General features: G+C 48.2%; 1 pseudogene across 1 annotated transcript in view; it reads left to right on the plus strand.

Annotated features, from left to right (window-relative positions):
- The window catches only part of LOC311229262, a 146400-nt pseudogene that overhangs the window by 37067 nt on the left and 95402 nt on the right, over positions 1-13931 (plus strand). Inside the window, exon 6 of the transcript in view lies at positions 5909-6056. The product of the transcript in view is annotated as an uncharacterized misc_RNA (transcript). The remainder of the gene's footprint in view (positions 1-5908; positions 6057-13931) is intronic.

Below are 13931 nucleotides of genomic sequence, written 5' to 3' on the forward strand. Positions count from 1 at the left end.
TCAGCACACTCCGCAGTACACTGTGATCCACTCCACATTTTCCCATCTGTCCTAGTGCTGTGTTTTCTCAGGGGGGAGGGGTAACTACAAATCCCAGGTGCGCCAGTGCCCTGATGACGTCGCACAGGTGCGACACGCTCGGCTGGGGACCAGATGGAGGGGATCGTAGCAGAACCATACCGAGAGAAAACATACTTGTTGCGGGTGCTTCGGTGGATATACCGGGGTCGGCGTAGAATTCCAAGCTGTCCTATGGCTGTGATGCACGCTGGAGTGGTGGAGTTGTTGAAAGCCAGCAGCTGGGAGGTGGAATATTTCATCATGCCGGGCGTCGATGGAGTTAGCCAGGCGCTAGCTGTTGTTAGCCATGCACAGCGCTGGAGAACTAGCCAGATGCTCAACAGCATTGCAGCTCGCTGGAGACGGTAGCAGTCCTAGGCAACACAGTCCGGCTGCTAGCCCACCGACAACGGGAGAGAGACCAGCAGTCAGCCGGTGGAGCAGGAAGGTGGCGACAGCCGTCGGATCAATACAAAAATAGATAAAAACAGTGCAAATAGTCCAGGGGTTAGGATTTGTTAAACAGAAGAAAAATAGTTTAAAAGTTAGCCATGCTACTTTGGCTTTTAAGATTAGTTTTAAAATAGTAAAACACTGGTTCAACGATGGAGAAGCGGCGAACAAACAAACGCCAGCGTCCTCTCCTCGTCCACAGGGTGGTGACTAGAGCAAACACTATAGGCTAAACTACTAGGTCTACACACTATAGGCTACACTACTAGTAGTGTAGCACACTACTCTGAGTCCTGAACGTGCTGGTAATATGTCTTAAGTGGCTGAAAAGGTCGCACAAATTATATGATCTGATATCTGCTTGGAGAATGGCATTCTGTCTTAAACTCGAAAGCGCGTTCCCGTTCAGGTCATTTGCATACAAAACACCGCCTCCAGAGCTCCTTATAAGGCAACTAGTGACGCAGCTGTGTGCAAATGAGTTGGCGGAAGTGCTTTGCGAGTCTTGCGAGCCGCGTGATTACGAAACCTAGCGTCAGTCAGTGCCAATCAGAGAGCGTCTCCGAGAAAGGTTTCGTAATCACGCTTGCGTGCCATCAAAACTAGATTAGATTAATGTATTGGCATCATATACAGCTCGCGGTACACCTGCCACAGCGTGCGCGCAGTACTGTATATGAATGAATGAAATATAATATATATAGCCTACGGCGGGCGTAATGAATGAACGCAGTATGGCTTATTATTCCATAATTAAGCCTATATGCTACTGTTCATTCGTAGGCACACACAAGACTTGTTATGGAATATTAATGCAGTCTATTTCCAGTGCACCGATTAGCTTTAGTTCTTATTTATTTATCCACTGTCATTTCAGTGTTGGTGTATAGGCTATATAGTGTATTTCAATATACGTTTAATTGATTAATGATATATTCGAAGGAATGCAGGTTTATAGCTATATCAACCCCCTCCAATGTACAGTAAATGACCAAGTATGGTTTTGTCAATATTCCAATGTACAGTTTTGCTTGTACAGTGTAAGTTTATCCCCCACCCACCCCTCCTACCCAACCTCCTCCAACAGTTTCTACGTCAAATGTACTCTCTTTTCTGGACTCTTTTTGTATCACAAACAGTACTGTATTTGCAAATCTGGTATGTCATAAATGTATAGATGTAGCAGTACTGTCTATCTGTGTCGTGTGTGTCATATATGTTATGATGAATTGTAAACAAGACGAAATTCTGTCTCTGGTCTGCATCCCCTTATGTAATTGAGCTGTACTGTACTGTACCCATTCTGCAATCTGTTAATAAAGTTTTCAATCAATCAATCAATCAATCAAACAAAGGTCTGTCCCATTGTATACCAATCAATGGGATACATTGCATGTTGACCTGCATTCTTTCAAATGTATATAATTAATCATTAAAACAGATGTGTAACAAATAAGAAATACAAATTCCACAGAAGGCATTCAATAATTATTATTTTCTATCATTTCACAATAATTGCATAATTGTGTTTGAATATCTGAGTAATTAAAGTAATTATACATTTGTCCAAAATAGCTGGTTCAGATAATTATGCAGCTGCCCTGTGATCAGATGAATCCATATTATTTATTTTTCCGACATCAAATGCGTAATTTCTTATCGTAATTATGATTAAGTAATTAATTCCAAGGAGGCCTGTAGCGTTGACGTGAAGGAATCACTATGATAACACAGTCTGTCAAGTTATAATGAAATTTTAAATTAGTCAATCAATCATGAGATTTGATCGTGGCTGAGAGCAGATTTAAGTGTGCTCCTCAGCACTCTTAAATCTGCTCTCAGCCACGATCAAATCTGATCTCAGGAAAATTTGGGGACTCCCACTCCCAGCCCTAATATGTCTTAAATGGGCCGAAATCTGGCTAAGACGAAATTTTTTGTCGTAACTTTGTTCGGGAATGAGACCCATTATGTGATCAAAATAACTTAAACATCTATTTTCATGGGGCCTTAAAGACAACATGTGTTTGTGTTACAGGTTTGACTGTTGAAGCTTTTAAACCTTTAAAGTTGTTTCATTGCTGTGTGTCTCACCGGTTCAAACTGTAAACAACCCTCCTCACAATAAAGCTGCCAGACTTTGCCTACCCTTATGTGCAGTTCATCTCCTCTTTGGGAGTCATCTTTTGATTCACGTCACTCAATTTGAGAGGTTTATGCAATAGAGGTGGAACAGCGTTTAACACTTAAAGGGGCACTTCACCAATTTCTTTTTTAAATGCTGATACTGTAAGGTTTGGTTCTTTCCCCACCACGGGCTTCTTGAAGTACTGTGATGATTGGTCCGCTGCTCTCCCACTCGCTCTGTTCCTTTAAGCCTACTCGCTCTGTTTCCATTTGTTTTCTGTTAATCATTTCATTCCCCTATTCACACGCTTCTTCCCAGAGACGTCGTTGATTGGTTCTCCCCCGTCCACACGCTTTTCAATCACTTCCCTCAGCTGTCACTGCTTGTCAATTAAGCATTCCCGTATTATTTATACCCCGTTTCCCCATTCAAGTTTTGTTGGATCGTTTTGATATTTCTGTTGCATTCGCCGTTCCTGCTGCCTGCTGTTGTTTCCCTGTGCTTTGCCTCCAGGATATTCAAGAAGCATTCCTCTTGGACACCCTTTCCCCGTGGCGACGCGCTCGCTCCGTTCTGTTCCAACGCTCTTTACGCACAACGCCTGGGTGAGTTTTTTATGACTGTCTTTGATCCAATTCCGTTTTTCGTGTGTTTATATAACACTGAAGATTTCCAGCTTTTTATCAAACAGTCACTCACCCAGCGTTTAGCCTTTTTTGGATTGTTTCATTGGGATAATATTTTGGCCTAACATCTCCCACTGTGTGTTTACACACCGAAGATATTATCACATTGGATTTGTATTTTGGGACTTCGCTCACAGTGTTTATTTTGCACCGAAGATATCTATCACTTGGGATTGTGTTTGGAACGTTACTCACAGTGTGTATTTACACCGAAGATTCAGTCACTTGGATAACTCTGTTTTCGGGTACAAGTCACCTCTCCTGTTCACCTGCTCTGTTCCACCTGCACTCTGAGTTAACTCGCTCCCTCTCTCTCTCTCGGTCCCGCAACCACCTCGGAGATTCTGCCGAGAGAAGTCTGCAGAGCGGCTCTGACGTCAGCGTCTGCTTCCCCTGACTACCATCCCGGGAGAAGCTGCAGAGCAGCAACATTCATCCTTGCTTGTATTCCGGTCTTTGTTTGAACTCTTCCAAGTCTGTGCTGTTTATTTAGTCTTAATAAACAAGCCCTTGTTTTTGGCAACTCTGAATCCTACTCTCTTGTGTCGTTGCGTTTGGGGTCGGTGTCAAACCATAACAGATACATTTTTGCACATAATCTCACACATCCAAAAACTCTAAACCATTTTGCACACATTCATTTAGTTTGACAGTTATTGTTTGAATTACTTGTGTTAATTACAGTAGTAGTAGAAGAAAAAATAGCAATACATTGTCTTAGGGACTGCTACCTTATCATTTCATTAAGATAAGATGAGATAGTTCTTTATTGTCTGTTGATACAGAAATTAGTTTTGTGTCGGAACACACAATACTGCGTTACAAAAAAGAAGAACATAGGACAACCATGTTACAGCAGAGACAGACATACAAACAAGAAACAGACAGAGAAACAACCCCTTCCTTCCCTCCCAACTAACATCATTAATTTAACGTGGCACAGTCCCATAGGTCCAAGGATATTTTGTATTACACAACCCTTTCTATGTTGCCCTATCCAGTGTACTGTAGATACATTTTTATCTTTTCAGTTTCCACTTGGGGGGTCTGAGGTGTAATATATAGCATAGAGCTGTAATATGTAGTTAATAGCATATGGTTAATATTAGCCAATTACCCCTGCTAGAGCTTATCAATAAAAGTATTATTTGTTTTTTGTGATAAAATGTGGAGAAAAAGAAATCCAGTATAATCAAGACATGGATGGAATAAATCATGTTTATCTTGAAAAATATAATTAAACAAGGTTGAGGCAGACAGTGGAGGTACACAGCAAACCTTTTTGTTTCATTCAACCATATTTACTGCAATTTCCACACTTTTGGGTACATTGGACCTGAACACCATGTATGTAATATAAATGTGTAGGGGGGGGGGGGTGCACAGTGTACACTCAATGAAACTGTTCTTTTACATGTTACATGTTACATTATCATTTCTCTTTTAGTAAACATTGAAAATGGTTCCCACAGATCCGAACACCACACAAGGTGAACCAAACGTTGCATTCTGACCCCTCCCCCTCCATCTTAAGGAGGCCTCTAATTGGTCCCGACAGAAACACAGCATCATATGACCCATACGCTGACCCTGGCCCACAAACACCACTGCAGTGGGATATCCCACTCTCCACTATGAATCACATTCAGTAGGCTGCCGTTATGAATCACATTCAGTAGGCTGCCGTTATGAATCACATTCAGTAGGCTGCCGTTATGAATCACATTCAGTAGGCTGCCGTTATGAATCACATTCAGTAGGCTGCCATTATGAATCACATGCAGTAGGCTGCCGTTATGAATCACATTCAGTAGGCTGCCGTTATCAATCACATTCAGTAGGCTGCCGTTATCAATCACATTCGGTAACATTTGCATTATTGCACCAGAGTTGCTCATCTGAAAATAAACGTCAACACGTTTGGGGAAATAACTGGCCCTTTAAAGGCCCTGATTGTCAAACATGTCACATGCCCATAGAGGTTCAGAGACCACCCTCTTCCAAAGTGCCCCCTTTCCCTTTGTTTTTGTGTAAGAGAGGGGGGGGGGGTAGATAAAGAGAGGGGGGGGGGTAGAGAGAGAGAGAGAGAGAGAGAGAGAGAGAGAGAGAGAGAGAGAGATAGAGGGGGGGGGGGGGGTAGAGAGGGGGGTTAAAGAGAGTGAGAGAGAGAGAGAGAGAGGAGTTGGAGAGAGAAAGAGGGGGATCGAGAGGGCGATGATAGAGATGGGGTTAGAGAGAGATGGTGATACTGGAGAGGGTGGGGGGTTAGAGAGAGAGAGAGAGAGAGAGAGAGAGAGAGAGAGAGAGAGAGAGAGAGAGAGAGAGAGAGAGAGAGAGAGAGAGAGAGAGAGAGAGAAATGGGTGAGGTGGACAGAAAGAGATCGAGGCTTATGAAAGACTGTGTTCTGTTTCCTTTTGGACGGTCTCCGTTCGCCTCATAGCAAAAGCTCTGCAGTACTTTTTCACTTCCATCCAGTTTAGTTCAGTCCGGTTCAGCTCATTTCACTTGAGTGACAGCAGACCCGTCGTCGGCCAGCATTAAAGACTTGGAACGAGGACAACCCGAGTGTGCGTGTACTAGTGTTGCCACGGTGATAATAAGAGACACAAGATTTGCCATGGCTCACCGTCTGTTCGAAGGCAAGGAGCACGCCGCTTCCTACTGGACATACAGGATGTCCCCGTCTCATCAGCTCATAGAGACCATCATGGCCTTCCTACACAAACAGGTTGGAGACACTCCCTTCACACACAAACACATTATATTATCCTATATAAATGCAGTACATTTAGACACGAGTCTGTGGTATGAAGGTTAAGAGGTATTTGCAATATTCAGGCACAAAAACTGTATATCTTTTATGTAAAGGGACCAGTTTTCTTGTGGACATCCTGCCCTTTAAGGGGAGGTACCAGATGAATAGGGAAAATAAATTCCTTTCACTCTTATCAGAATGAAACTTTACACACTGCATTTGGATATAAAATAAAATAATATTTAATATTATGACTTTTATATATTTTGGTATTAACATATTCAATGAGAACTTTATTTTATTTGAAATGAGCATGTTAGTTAGTCCCCACCTGTCTGAAGAAGTCCACCATCATCCCTGTACCCAAAAAGTCTACGCCCGCTTGCCTCAACGACTACCGCCCTGTAGCCCTCACCTCCATAGCCATGAAGTGCTTTGAGAAGCTAGTGAAGGGCTACATCTGTTCCTCCCTCCCCATCAACCTGGACCCCCTGCAATTTGCATATCGCCCCAACAGGTCCACGGAGGACGCCATAGCCCATGTGCTGCACACAGCAGCATCACACCTGGACAATAGGCAGGGGAACTATGTGAGAATGCTGTTCATCGACTACAGCTCAGCATTCAATACCATAGTCCCCTCCAAACTCATAGCCAAGCTCAGGGACCTGGGCTTGAACTATGACCTCTGCCAGTGGGTCCTGGACTTCCTGACGGGCAGACCCCAGGTGGTAAGAGCAGGCAACTGCACCTCCTCATCCATCACGCTCAACATAGGGGCCCCCCAGGGCTGTGTTCTGAGCCCCCTCCTCTACTCCCTGTACACACATGACTGCGTGGCACAGCGGAACAACAACACAATCATCAAATTTGCTGATGACACAGTAGTGGTGGGCCTGATCTCTGCCAACGACGAGAGGGCCTACCTGGAAGAGGTAGAGAATCTGTCACAGTGGTGTCAGGAGAACTGCCTCTCCCTGAACGTCAGCAAAACAAAAGAGATGATTGTGGACTTCAGGAGGTCGGGGGTCAAGGACTACAGCCCCCTCAGCATCGACGGGGCACCGGTTGAGAGAGTGAACAGTTTCAAGTACCTCGGAGCCCACATATCCGAGGACTTGACATGGACCACACACATTGACAGTGTTGTGAAGAAGGCACGACAACGCCTCTACTTCCTCAGGCGCCTAAGGAAGTTCCAAGTCAGTCAGAAGATCCTTAGGAACTTCTACTCATGTACAATAGAGAGCATCCTGACTGGCAACATCACCTCCTGGTTTGGGAATAGCACTGCACAAGACCGTAGCAGACTACAAAGAGCAGTGGCGGCTCTGCCACTAGGGGCGCAAGGGCGCCGCCCCCCCTTCAGGCCCTGCCTGGTTATATGAGAGTAGAACAAGAAAAAGTATCTTTTTGTTTTTTGTTTTATAGCCCTATAAATAATATAAACATGTTTAAAATGAATAATATTTACTCATTTTAAGTATGTTTGTATTTCCAATGCACAATATAACGTTATTATCGCAATTAAAAAACACTCGTTTTCCAGAGCAGGAAGTGACATCACGTTTTTTATATTTTTTTTATTTTTTCGTATTTCTCGGCCCGGGCTATACGCGATAACGCTCTGAGTGCGCGTCACAGTTTGATCGCTGTATCCGTCACAGCCAATCAGTGCATAACGCGTTGTGCGTTGAAATATGACTATTATGTTGGAATCCGGGCGCGATTTGAAGCGGTCTAGCCAGTAGCGTCAAGAATATCTGTAGCCGCATTTCGCGGAGACGCTCTCTGATTGGCCGACGCCAGTATTTTTTTCCGTAGCAGAATTTCACAGAGACGATCTCTGATTGGCCGAATCCAATTTCTAATGTTCCAATTCTAGGTTATTCCTAGGTTGGTCGGTGGAGATAGTTGTGTTGTTGTGAGAATGATGCAGGCAGCTGTTTGTCTTAGACGAGCGTGCCGTGACTGCAAGTTCTTTAGACTGTTAAGCTTAGGCACTCTTTCAAAGTTGGTTAAGGTTAGAGTTTGTCTTAGAGCATGGCGATAGAACGCCAGGTAGTTTGCAGTCTGTTCGAGCGGAAATGGACAAAGGAATGTACTTGTGTTGTGCTAACGAGCTAACACTTGGCTAACAAGCTATATGGCGGATGCAGTCTGGAGACAGACTACAGTGGACAGTGGTCTGGAATACATCATCAGTGGATTATACACGTTTATCAAGCTCTCCTGCCCTGGACGTTTCAACTAAACAGTGCGTCTCTCTCTCTCTCTCTCTCTCTCTCTCTCTCTCTCTCTCTCTCTCTCTCTCTCTCTCTCTCTCTCTCTCTCTCTCTCTCTCTCTCTCTCTCTCTCTCTCTCTCTCTCTGTGGTTAACGTTAACGTTTGTAAATAGTTTTTTTTAGGAGCAGTACTGTTAGGCTACTGCTGGCCATTCATGAAGCGAGACATTGCTGATTGTTTATTTATTTTATAACACAAGACTATGACTACCAACTGCCTAGCCAGCCGTGTATCAATCTTGGATGCAATAATAACGTTACCACACTGACTATGTCGATGGCTCATTGATTTAACTACTGCAGCTCTCTCGGATTGAAAATACGTGGATTATGGCTTGTTCAATATCGTCTATGTTTGAATGAATGAATGAATGAATGAGAACTTTATTAACAGATTGCAGAATGGGTACTGTTACAAAGGGTCAGATTAAACCGAATATATATATTTATTGCCTGAGATCCCATGTATAATATTTGTATATCGTTTGATATTCCCTGTATATTCCTTGTACAATATGCGCTGAATATCCCTTTAGTCTCCAGGACAGACCATAATATTCATCCCCCTATTGGAAGCGATCCCCTGGCGCCAGGTACCGAGTAAAGCCTTACCCCCTCGAGCGGACTTGAAAGCTACCGCCTCGGACTCGCCCAAACATGCCCGCTTTCACCCACGGCTACGAGACCGAGAGGCGACAGAAATGAGATAGGCACTATTTGTCCGCCGTGGATATAAATATGGCGCAAGAATACAGAACCCCCTTGCAGTTCCTCTTCAGTTCGCCTTCAGTTCAGTCTGGTGCAGTTACCGAGTAAAGCCTTACCCACTACGCAACGTGCGGTACAGCAGGGCTCGTATCGCCCCAACATAGTCTCGTGTTATCCTAAATACGTCTGTTTGTCGTATCGTTCTCTATATATTAGTAAACCTTCATTACGAGTCAAAGACCACGTGAAGTGGGTAATTGTGTGTCTATAATAGAGCACTTATTGCCGCGTGCTAATTGTACAGTAACGTCAAGTTCAGCCGTGCACTACCGCACCGGAGAGGATATCTACACCGGAGCAGCAGCACCACGGAGGACTTACACCCCACCGGCAGTGCCACTCTCCGGGCAAGGATTATTCTTCTTCATTGCTTTGACCAAGCTGCTGGAGCAGAGAACCGCCTACCCCACTGCCACTGTGGGATCTACACCTGCCCGTGGGACCATCGCCCAAGCCCGTCGCTGCCGGAGCAGAGACTTGACAGCTCTCATCTGCGCGGAGCGCACCCTGGGATCACCACTGCTTTCCCCGCTGCCACAGGGGTGACATCGCCCCCTTGAACCCTGGACTTGCATAGAGCTTTGGCCCCCTCTGCTGGCTTACAACCGGTAGTACACCCTTCCGGTAGTATAACCAGATCTAATTACCTTAATATTCACTATTGATTTGACTGCACATTCTTTGCCTTATAAGCGCAATCTAAATACTGTAAACAATCCCTTTTATGTAATAAATATTGTAAACTAGTATTCTGTGTGGAAAACCCTGTTATTGTGCGAGTGTTGTCATCTAGAATACCTTTGTACGGTATTGGCCAGTAATGTACAAGTCGGTAGTGATTAATGATATCAGTACTTGATTAATACAGTCAGGGAATTGTACCCCTCAGTTACAATTGGTCCTTCGAGCCGGAGAATAATTAGCGTAATATTGATATAATATTAATATGGAATTGGCCGATGACGAACACTCCACAAACGGTTCTCCTAAGCTAGATCGCCCGCAGCGCAGACGACAGCCACCTCCCTACCTAGAGGCATACTCTGTCAGTCCAATACCTAGCTTTAAAGGGAAGTTAAACGCGGAAAAAGTAGAAAGTAAAATTATGTCTGACCCTAACAACCAGGTTACCCCGACCAAAGAGGCCCTAGTGGGTGCTAATGTAACTGACCAAGCTCACGGTGGGGACCAGGAGGGAACTGACACGACTTTACCCCCAGACAATACCGAAGAAATAGCCCCCGATCACCCCCGGGAGGAAGACAACCCTAGAGAGACGCGCACCCAGGAGACGGATCTCCTCGGTACGCAACCGGAGAATGGATCTCCAACAAGTACTGCCGGGAGCCGATCGCCCCGAACGGCGTCTTCCCCCAGCGAGGCGGACAAGATGCTGGCGCAAGCACTCATCGCCACCCTGGCAGCCTCCACCGAACGCGATCGACTTCAAGCGCAACAGACGTGCGAGCGCGAACATTACGCAGGTGAGCGAGAGCGCTTCCAGGCGCAACAAAGGAGCGAGGACGACCGAATAAGACTGGAGACCAGACGCCTCCAGACAGAAGAGAACATCGAGAGAAGCCGCGCCGACGTCGCAAATGCACAGCTCCACGCCGCCCATGCCAGCGCCAACGCCCAGCGCGACGTCGCCAATGCGCAGCGCGACGCCGCCAATGCCCAGCGCGAAGCAGCGCGCGACGCAGCCCATGCCCGGCGCGAGGCAGAGCGCGACCGGATGCAGGCGGAGCTGATGGACAAACTGGTTGCCATGGCGACACCCCCTCACTCCGCACGGAGCTCTCAGAGGTCGTCAAGACATGGGTCTAGGACACATTCCCCTACCCGACGAAGCGACCCGGGACCCCGCCTACAGGAGGATCCTGTCCACGTCTCCGAACCCCGCCTACAGGAGGAGCCTGTACACGTCTCCGAACCCCCTCCCCAGCCGGTCCATACGAGACCCAGCAACCGGGTAACGGAACCGGACCACGCCGAGAGACTGAGCAGACGACTCCAGGTCCTAGCAGAGGAAGAGGAGGAGGAAGAGGAGGGGTGTCAAGCCGACCAGCAGCAACGTGCTCTGGCCCAGGAGGCCCAGTACAGCCCCGACCCGCAGCCACGTACTCAGGACCAGGAGGTCCAGTACAGCCCAGAAGTCAGCCCCGAGGCCCTGCGCTACAAACCCCCGACTCAACTCACGGGTGAGTTTGACGCACCGCCAGCCCCGAGGAACAGCACCTGGGTACCCGACCTTCGGTACCCACCAAGTACCAGCCCAAGACGACACGCCAGAGGAGACTCGCCTAGGAGGCCTCTCCCCCAACGCTCACCGATGTATCAGTCACCCACAGCGTCATACATTGCCACGCCGTCAATCCCAGACTTCGTCTATGAGAATCGAGCACAGTACACGGAGCTCCGGATGTGCCTAGAGACAATGATGGTGGATGTCGCTGATGAACGCCACAAGTATGCAATATTACTGAAGCACCTGAAAGTACCGCGAGCGCACAATATAGCGCTGGCCTACGCCTCCTCTTCGACACCATACACAGCGGCCCTTGCAGCGCTGGACCAGAGATATGGACGTATATGGGATTACGTGATAGAAGAGATAAGGCATATTGACCGCCTACCCCCAGCCACAGACAATCGAGCAATGGACGACCTGTCCATCAGAGTGCAGTCCCTGGTAGGGATGCTGGGAGCGCAGAGGGAAAAGGGTAGGCATGAACTATACGCCAACTCAAATGTAGAGAGGATCTTGGAGAAGCTACCGCCCGCCCGACAGGAGCGCTTTAGGCGGCAGAGAGACCACCGAGACCCTAATGGCCCCGAACCGAACCTCCTCGATCTAGCCGACTTCCTAGCGAGAGAAGTCAGCAGCTTACGGCTAGATACATTCGGACGGAGCACCCCTGGCTCCAGAGAAGGAACCAGGAGACTAAATGATGGAAGAAGATCGGTGACTGTCATGCACCAATCAGAGTCAGTACCGCAGCACTCCAACCACAACACCCCCTCGACGAAAGAGGACCAGTGGAAGATTGAGTGCCAGTACTGTGGGGGAGAACATCGGCTCCACCAGTGCGAGGATTTCAAGAAGCTGACCACGGATGATGTGAGCCAGTGGGTCAAGGACCACCGCCGCTGCTTCCGCTGCGCGCGCAGCCACCTAGCAGCTGAGTGCCACCTGAAGAAAAAGTGCAGCAGGTGCGGTGGCACCCACCTGGAGGTCCTGCACGACATCAACAAGCGTCACCCAGGACAACAGAGTGGGCCCGTCGCGGTCATGTACCACGCCGAGGCGGTGGCACCAGAACCAAAGTTCCACCAGACCGCTCCCTACTGTACCTACTGCGATGGCGGACACTGGCTGGCACAGTGCGCCGAATATAAGACACTGAACCCCGTCCAAGTGAACCAGTGGCGCCAGGCGGCCCAGGCGGGCGCCGTTTACCGCGCAGCACGGTGCGGAGCCCACCAGAAGGTCCAAGACAACCAACTAGCAGGAGTGCTCCACATTGACCAGCACAGCGGGACCCCCCGTGTGCTCCTCAAAGTGGTCAGAGTGCTCCTGAGCCACGGGGACAAAGTCATGGACACTTACGCCGTCCTTGATGACGGGTCAGAGAAGACCCTTCTGCTCGCGTCCGCTGCGGCCCAGCTGGGACTGCGGGGGAGCGAGAACCAAATGACGATTCGGACAATAAGGAGAGATTTAAAGACGATAAAGGGCGAGAATGTCTCCTTCACTATCGCAGCAAGCGGGCAGCCAGAGCGACGGTACAAGATCACAAATGCTTTCACCAGCCAAGAAATAGGACTCTCGCAGTACACCTACCCTGTCACCAAGTTGATGGATAAATATGTGCACCTGCGCCAATTACCTATCCCGCTCATGGACGGCGCTACCCCGACCCTGTTGATAGGCTCCGACCATGCAGAACTCATAGTCCCGATAGACCGGGTCCATACAGGACCCAGAGGTTGTCCTGCAGCAGTCGAGACCCGCCTAGGATGGACATTACAAGGGCCCCTCGCTAAATCTCCCAACCGAACAGCAGCCACTAGTTGCCTCCACTCCAGAGAGACAGAAGAAGACACCGGCCTCTCCCCCGTACAGCAGAGGCTATTGACATTAAGCGAGAGGCCCGTGAGAGAACCGTGGGTACCAGAGGGAGTTCGGAACTCCACCCCGCTCAGCTGCGCTTCAGACGTAGCTGACCTCGAACCCAGCACCCCAAGCGACTCCTTGACGGGGCGGCCGGGACCGGCCCCTCCTCACACGGGGTACAGAGCGAACAAGAGAAACAGACGGAGGAGGAGAAAGCACAGCCAAGCCAAGATCAAAGCAGTCTCAGGCCCGCTTCCTCCTAAGCCCCCCTTCATCCCGTCCAGCCGTCATGACCATAGACCAGTCACTACCCCGAGCTGCGTGGCCGGCCGGCTGCGTAAGCAAAGTGACCACTGGTGCCGACGGAAAGGTCAGAGTGGCAGAAGTGCTCGGCCAAGGGCGGATCTACAACCGACCCGTGGCGAGGCTGATAGAGTCGCCAAGGCTTCCCGACTCGCCTAATGACGACCATGACCCCTGACTTTGTGAACTGACCGACCCCTCACAGACATTGAGTAGTGGACAGTGCGGTTAATCTGCCCCTGCTTAGCTAATTAGGTGGGACTAATTAGGGGGCGGCTGTTACAAAGGGTCAGATTAAACCGAATATATATATTTATTGCCTGAGATCCCATGTATAATATTTGTATATCGTTTGATATTCCCTGTATATTCCTT

This window comes from Notolepis coatsorum (genome assembly GCF_963971535.1).
Source record: "Notolepis coatsorum genome assembly, chromosome: 5".
NCBI lineage: Eukaryota > Metazoa > Chordata > Actinopteri > Aulopiformes > Paralepididae > Notolepis > Notolepis coatsorum.